At 40.4% G+C, this 6,315-nt stretch overlaps 1 protein-coding gene across 2 annotated transcripts in view; it reads right to left on the reverse strand.

The window, feature by feature from the left end:
• Arhgef12 (Rho guanine nucleotide exchange factor 12) overlaps nt 1-6,315 on the reverse strand; it is a 142,529-nt gene that overhangs the window by 106,455 nt on the left and 29,759 nt on the right. The gene's annotated exons all lie outside the window — the stretch shown is intronic.

The raw sequence follows: 6,315 nt of genomic DNA on the forward strand, positions 1-6,315 counted from the left end.
GGGGGGGGGTAAGAGACACACTCATCCATTCTAATCCCTAGAAGCAATTTGATTTTGTTAAAACAGTAATCTATGTCAAACACTTCTCTAACACAAAGCATACTAAGCATTACTAGCCTCTACTTTCCTGTTCTGAGGCATCAGTGCAACTGTCAAGTGTGCATGCAGATAACTTCTAGGACCAGCATACAAGTACTGAATGAAAGCTATCCTGTCTATTATAAAACATATAATGATGTATCTCTTTGATCAATCCTAGAAACACCTTACCTACAAAAATTGTAGCTCAAGGTTCTTTCAATTTATAAAGAACCTCAGAACAACAGTTAATGACCTAAAAGTCAGATTACAAGAAACCCACACCTATGGGGAATGGAGAGGTGGCTCAGCGGTTAAGCGCACTGACTGTCCTTCTGAAGGTCCTGAGTTCAAATCTCAGCAACCACATGGTGGCTCATAACCATCTGTAATAAAATCTGATCTCTTCTGAGGTATCTGAAAACAGCTACAGTATACTTAGATATAATAATAAATAAACCTTAAAAAAAAAGAAAAGAAGCCAACATCTAGGCAAATGTAGTTTATAAATGTATGTTATATATAGTCTTTAGTTATCTATACATATTTACATTTTGTAGCTTTTCAAAACATGTGTATATGATTTTTAATACCCTTAAATATTAAGGCGCAGATGTAATACTAAGGTTAGAATGTCTATGCACTTAACAGGTTAAGAGTTATTAAAGAAACTCTCCTTAATCTACAAGAAACCAGTCAAACTAGAGGACTGCTACTAATTGCTAGTACCATGAAACTTCCTCTGCTTGGCCTTGGGGCTCCCCCTCAAGGCTTAGCACTTTCCCACGAAGCTCATCTATCCTCAAAGTCATGAAGCTCCCCTTCTCTTTATGCCTTCATAGGTCTACACAACTGAAGCAATTCCACAGAATATGTCAATGTAGAACTTGAAGCTAGTAGATTTCATATCTTAGTATTTTTCATCTGAGGACAATTCTAGCCACCTACTAATCATGTAGCATCTCTTTTTAATCAAAATCTCTATTGCTCCCCTTCCTATAACAAACCAAACACGTCAACAATCTCAGTTTCCTCACAGAACATACTTCAGCTTCCTGGCCATAACTTGGCATTCCCCACAACAGTTTCTCTTACTGACTCTATTAATGAAAACCATGGCTTCTTTCAAAACCCAGTGTCCAGAAAGAAGTACATAATCAGAGTCCAAAGGAAGTACATAATTTTCTCTTGAAAATCCAAATAACCAGTAAACATATAAAGAGGTGCTGAGGCCAGTGAGAAGCTCAGTGCATAAAAGTTCCTGAGAATGACCCTCTGGGTGCACATGGGAGAAAGAAACAGTCACCACCCACAAGCTGTCTTCTGACTTCTGTATGCTATGGGATGCACACACTCGCATACACACACACAATACAAAGTAATAAACAAATATGCTCCACTGTAGAAAAGGCAAATGGAGAGTGAGGACAATGAAAATGACTATGTTGGGTATTCATAAAGACATAAAGATTAGGGCTGAGAACTCGCAAAGCAAGATGTCTGAGCTCAAACCGGAGATCCTCTGCATCTCGAATTCCAGCCAGCCAGGCTTACATAGTGAAAGCTATCCATAACAAACACCTGAATGTTACAACTTAGGATTTACTAAGTGATCTGAAAATGTACTGTTCAGTGAGTGCAGGGGACGGCCACCAAACCTGGCAACCTGAGTTGAAACCCCAAAACTCAGATGGTAGAAGGAGGGAACTAACCCAATCAGAGACTAACCTCTGACTTACTGTGTACAACTGACACATGTGTATTTGTACACATGCTTGCACATGATAATAAACTTAGGAAATAAAAATAACAACTGCCCATGAACATTTAGAGCAAATTTATTCGTAAGTACTAATAGGAGAATAGAAAACCAAACTATGATTCATCCACACAAAGGAAGACCATTCAACAATTTTAAAAGAATGAATAATTAATTTATGAATCTTAAATGTACTCTTCCATTATACTCTTTTATGTCAAAGAAACCATATACAAATTCAAGCTTTGTGTCATTGCATTCATATCACACTCTGAAAAATGTGGAAGGCTTACTAGAGAGCACAGGTGACTCTAAAGAGAATCCACAATCCAAAGGGAGTATTTAAGGTGCAGAATCTATTCTGTGTGATATTATAATGGTAGATGCGTGATCTATGCATGTGTCTAACCCATCAACAGCAGAAGTCATGTCCCTAGCTGGACCTCAGTACAGAAGCCTAAGATCCCTGTTGCTCAATGGTAAAGCAAACTCTCAAGGACTTCAAGGACTGCAGAATGAGTTTAAAACCAACCTGGGCAACTTACTGGGATACTGTCTCAAAACTTAAAATGCAAAACTTAAAACTGCAAAATGAAATTACAGAGCACACAGCTGGGAGGCAGCTGGGAGCCCACAGCCTAGCATCACAAGGTCCTAGGTTCAATCCCCAGTACCAAAGTGAGTTTAAAAATTAAGAAGGCTAACCTAACTTCTGAAAATTAACATTATAACTTGAAATCACAAAGAAATACTGTATTCTAGTTGGAATGTCATAGGGATTACAGGTTAGCAATTCTGACTGGGGAAACTCAGGCTCACCACTGGGCTGTCTCTCTCCTTGTACTTTTCAGTCCATCAGTATCTACCTAGCCACCTCTCCTCAGTTAGCTGGAGTTGAGCAGTTTGCTCTGCCATACCCTCACAGCACCATGATGCTGTTCTCACCACAGGCCCACACAAACAGAGCAAGCCAATCAAGGCCTGAAACCTCTAAGACTGTGAGTCAAACCTCCTCCCCTTTCTTAAATGGTTTCTCTCCTTTCTCTTGTTTTAGCAACAACAACAACAAAAAAAAACTAGCAAATCCAGAATGGTTTCTGTATTTCTGTGTGTACACAGGTTATGTATATGTAGGTGCTCACACATGCGCCTGTGTGTATATGCATATGGAAGGTGGATAGTAAGGTAGCGCAAGCTGGCCTAGAACTTACTATGTACCTTGAACTCTTACCCTGTCTGATAGGCTCTGTAACACCTCTACCCCTGAGCCACACTACAGCCTCAGTCATACAGGCAACTCCAATCTAAAAATGAGTAAAACCTACACAAATTCCAGTTTGGGGGCATCCTATAATATACCTAACCAGGACTCCTGAGAAATGTCAAGACTGTCAAAAATTCTCACAGCCAAAATGAACCTAAGGAGACACAGTAACTAATTTCAAACGGTATCCTTAGTGGTTTGAATAAGGATAGTCCCCATAGACTCATGTGTATGAATGCTTGGTCCATAGAGAGTGGCACTATTGGTAGGTACGGCCTTGTTGGAAGAAATGTGTTATCACAGAGGTGGGTGTGAGGTCTAATATATGTTCAAGCTATGCCTAGTGTGGCACACAGTCCCCTTCTGCTGCCCTTAGATCAAGATGTAGAACTTTCAACTCTTCCTTCAGCACCATGCCTGCCTGCCTGAACACTGCCATGCTTCCCCCTGGCCCAGTCCATGATAATGGACTAAACCTCTGAAAGCATAAGCTAGCCCCCAAATGATTTTCCTTTATAAGAATTGCCTTGGTCATGGTGTCTGTTCACAGTAATAAAACTCTAATTAAGACAGTATCCTGGGTAGAAATAGAGCAATGGCTTAACCCAACAAAAAAGAAAAGAAAATCCTAGGAAATCTAAATAAACTATGAACTTAGTTAATAATGTTAATGTTGACTCAGTATTATGATACATGTGCCATACTAATATAACATGTTAAAAGCTGAGGAACATGAGTACATGTATGGGCTATCCATATCCTCTTTAGTGTCTCAATCTGTAAATGTCTTTCAAAAAGACTTTTTAGAAAAAAGGTTCTCATCACAATGACTTAATTCTGGGGAGGGATAAAGAGCTGTGCAAGCTCAAGTAAAGAACGTCACAGTCATCAATGAGAAGAGAGGCCCTTGGTCCTGTGAAGGCTCTATACCCCAGTGTAGGGGAATGCCAGGGCCAGGAAGCAGGAGAGGGTGGGTTGGTGAGCAGGGGTGGTGGGGAGAGGGAATAGGGGTTTTCTCAGAGGGGAAACCAGGAAAGGGGAGAACATTTGAAATGTAAATAAAGAAAAGTACAGGAAAAAAAAAAAAAGAATGTCACTGCAGCTTAGCAAAGAATGGCAAGCTGTCCTACACAATGTCTGAGAAGAGAGTAGGAGAGGAAAGGGCCAGCAATGATCTAACAGGGATGTTAGAAATACTCTCCCCACTGCTTAGACAGCTGCATTGTGTTTTGACGTCAATCTCAAGACTCCCATGGGTTAAGGCAACAATCCACTCTTCCATGTTTGCTGTGTAAGTTTCAAAGTGAGACTAGCTGCTAATCAGTGTTCACAATTTCCAGGAGGAGCAGACAGCCCTCTTACATCTTGAGACACACAGTGGCTAGCCATGGGGAGAAACAGCATTGTGCTGAGCATACTTATTTCAATTCTCTTCTTAGTTCTTTGGACCATTAATCCCTCTCTTAATTTTTAATGAAAAATTACAAGTGAAATCCTTTCTTCCTCTGAAAAGGACTGGTGCATAGAATCAAAGTGTTATGCATCCAATTAAGCCAACAACTAATATTCAACAGTAGAAATTCAAAAGTGCAAAGTAGGTATACTGTGTGGTAGATCTAAAGTAACATTGCAGTCAGTCACTCACAGAAGGAGGGAGGGAGGGGAGTTTACGTTTACCAAATGAAATTGCTGGTCGCACTCAACTCATAGGAGGTAAATTCATCGTGTAAAACAATGGAATGTGGTTACTGCCAGAAGACCAGACCAGGTAAGTGAAGCAAAGAAGGAAACCTGGGGCTTTGCACTTGGATCGCTGAAAAAGACCACGCTGTCCTTTTGTAAGGAGAGCCTGTAAAAGATTCACTATGCTTTCCTGATTTTAATTTTATGTAGCACTGACTTTCTTTTTTTTTTTAAAGATTTATTTATTTATTTTTATGTGTATGGGTTCACTGTAGCTGGACAGATGGCTGTGAGCCATCATGTGTGTGGCTGCTGGGAATTGAACTTAGGACCTCTGTCGCCCCACTCATTCTAGCCCTGCAATTCAACTGTAGCTGTCTCCAGACACACCAGAAGAGGGCGTGAGATCTCATTATGAGTGGTTGTGAGCCACCATGTGGTTGCTGGGATCCGAACTCAGGACCTTCAGAAGAGCAGCCAGTGTTCTTACCTGCTGAGCCATCTCGCCAGCCCAGAACTGACTTCCAAGTACTGCTATACTTCTTACAAAGTACTTATGTGGCACACACCTGTGATCCCAGCACTCTGAAGACTGAAGCAAGATCATAGGATCATCAATCTGAAGCTGGCCAAAAGCTGTCCTGGGTTATGTAGCAAGTTCCAGAATAGCCTGACAAGAATAAGATTATGCTTCCAAAACCAAAACCAACCCACCCAAGTACTTGTATTACAATACTGTCTGCAACCAAATTCATCCTGAGTCATTTTCCTGACCTGTATTTATTTCTAATTCTAGGGGTGGGCCCCTCAAATAGACTACTCTTAAATAAAAACCTCAACAAGCTACAATTTAGTAATTTAAAACAAATATATATGTGTGTGTATATGGTCTCTTAAAGCTGGTATTTTATAGAAGATACTGAGGATAATAAATAAAAGGTTTTTTTTAACATTTATTTATTTATTATATGTAAGTATACTGTAGCTGTTTTCAGACACACCAGAAGAGGGCGTCAGATCTCATTACAGATGGTTGTAAGCCACCATGTGGTTGCTGGGAATTGAACTCAGGACCTTCAGAAGAACAGTCAGTGCTCTTAACCAATGAGCCATCTCTCCAGCCCCATAAATAAAAGTTAAATTTGGGACCTATGTAACTCTCTCCAAAGTCACTCAATTAACAAACAGTTCAGCTGAGATCAACACCAAGGTTTATCTGACAGGAAAGCCTGCCTGATTTCTCTAAGATGTGAGGGTAGGCCTACAAATATCAATCGCCGTCTTAACTGTCTAAGAGATGAATTTCAGCCAGGGGTGGTGGTGTACATCTATAATCCCAGCACTTGGGAGGCTGAGGCAAGAGGATCATCACAAGTTTGAAGCCAGTTTAGTCTATTTAGCACATTCCATACCAACCAAAATTATATAGCAAGATCTTGACAAAGAAAGGAAAGAAAAGAAAAGAAAGAAGGAAGGAAGGAAGGAAGGAAGGAAGGAAGGAAGGAAGGAAGGAAGAAAGGAAGGAAAGAAG

Source organism: Mastomys coucha, unplaced genomic scaffold (assembly GCF_008632895.1).
Source record: "Mastomys coucha isolate ucsf_1 unplaced genomic scaffold, UCSF_Mcou_1 pScaffold23, whole genome shotgun sequence".
Classification (NCBI taxonomy): domain Eukaryota; kingdom Metazoa; phylum Chordata; class Mammalia; order Rodentia; family Muridae; genus Mastomys; species Mastomys coucha.